The following is a 2,127-nucleotide window of genomic DNA, read 5'->3' as shown; positions in this document are numbered from 1 at the left end:
TTACATTCCCACCAGCAGTAATTAAGAGTTCAATCTCTCCACAATCTCGCTAGCATTTGTTATTTGCTGCCCTGTTGAACTTTGCAGTTGTTGCTTGGGTGAGATGATATCTCATAGTTACTTATTTTTTTAAATTAAATGAATTAATTTGTTTACTTTCTTGTTGTGTACCATTGAATCAGATCCAACTGGCATAAGAGGAGGTGGGCCCTCCTTCTCTAGAGGAGCATCTGGTAGATTTGAACCATGTGCCTTCGGTGTTGCAGTGTAGCTTCTTGCCACTTGGCCACCAGAGCTCCTTCTCATAGTTATTTTAATTTACATCTCTCTGATAGTTAGGGACTTTGAACATTTCTTCATGTGTTTGCCTAATAATACATTTTTCTTTTTCTTAATCATTATATGTATTTCACTCAACTTTAGATATTTGCTGAGTACCATCAGTGTGCAAGCAATTATTGTAGTTAAGTCCCATCTTAAGATCTGAACCTTGCCCCATCCTGCACCATTCTCATGAAATTCAATATGCTCGAGCCCATTGTAAGAATCACTTTGTCAATCTATCTTGTTGATGATCTTTCTCTGACCTTCCATCTTTCCTATCATGATATCTTTTTCCAAGAAGGGACTAGTCCTTTGTGAAAACATGCCCAAAGTATGCGAGACAAAGTTTCACCATCCTTACCTCTAAGGATTACCTGGTTGTGCTTCCTTTGCACTGCTAACCTAAAGAGAAGTCGTTCCAATTCACCAGCTTCTCCACAGGAGAAAGATGGGCATCCCCTTTCATGAGATTTATAGTCTCTGAAAACCACTGGAGTGTCAGTTATGAGACAGTTGGTTTTTTTTTCTTTTTCTATAATTATATTTTATTAATTTTCATAAACATTTACAGAGATTTTGGGCTTCCACTCATTCATTGTTGCACTATTCTCTCTACCCTCCTCCCAGTTTGTTCTTGTCCAAATGCCACAGTGCTTGTCAAAGCCAGTTCTGATTAATCTTCTTTGTCAGTGTGTCCTTTGCCATTCCCTATCACTCCTCCCTGAGAGAGACTTCACCCTGAGTCATAAGGAAAAGGGCATGGCGTATTCTCTTAGCTACTTCCTGCTGAAAAGGGACGCTGTGGGTTTCAGGGTGAAGATCTTCTCTCACTACTCTAAAGGGCCCCTTTGGCAGTAGGAAACACATAGACTATTATGGAGATTGATTTTGGAATTTAGATGCACTCTTATTGATTGTGCTTGGCTGTACATGTAGTTATGAGACAGTTGTAACTCCATGGCAATGAGAGAAAAAATTGTAAGAGGATGGAAAAAGAAAAGTTGTGCTTTCTTGTTCTCCATTAACTCACCATAGAGCTCAGAGACAAAATGAGCACAAATACCTACATTTACCGGCAAATGTTGGTATTGGAGCAGGAGCACAAAACCAAGAGAACAGTGTCAAGTGAGGGCTTGGAGGTGAGGGATTTAGACCTTGAGGGCTAATAACAAACCAAGAATATCACTGTTAAGGTGCTGTTGAAATTTAAAGCTCAGAAATTTTTAGTATGAGAATTTGAGGTGGATCATGCCAAGGAGTTTGGATCTGTAGGTTTTAAGGTCAGTAAAAGTTTGAGCAGGAGACTGACACTTTAGTAGAGGTTTAGGAAGATTAATTATCAGTGTTTCTTGGGACTGATTTAGGTGCTGGGGCTCTAGTGGCAAAGCTTGTAACATGTTGGTTCGAACTCACCAGTTGCTCCCCAGGAGAAAAAAGGGGAGTCTTTTCTCATGAAGATTTACAGCTTCAGAAACTCAATGAAGAGGCACGAGGAGCTGATCAGGAACTGGCTCACAGCAATGGATAAATGAGAGCTAGAAGAAATGTTGTTATGTGCCGTCGAGTCCTTTGCGACTCATAGCGACCCTATGTACAACACCCCTAAACTCTGCTCTATCCTGTGCCAATCGCACTGCCTCTGATACACCCATCCCGATTACCCCAGTCACTGAATCAATCCATTTCATAGAAGGTCTTCCCCTTCTGCGCCATCCCTCTACCCTCCCAAGCATGATGTCCCTCTCCAAGGACCTGTCCCTCCTTGCAACATGCCCAAAGTATGTCAGACAAAGCCCCAGAATC

Source organism: Elephantulus edwardii, unplaced genomic scaffold (assembly GCF_000299155.1).
Source record: "Elephantulus edwardii isolate Elephantulus edwardi_28Jun2011 unplaced genomic scaffold, EleEdw1.0 scaffold00104, whole genome shotgun sequence".
Taxonomy (NCBI): Eukaryota; Metazoa; Chordata; class Mammalia; order Macroscelidea; family Macroscelididae; genus Elephantulus; species Elephantulus edwardii.
This window is presented reverse-complemented; position numbering follows the sequence as displayed.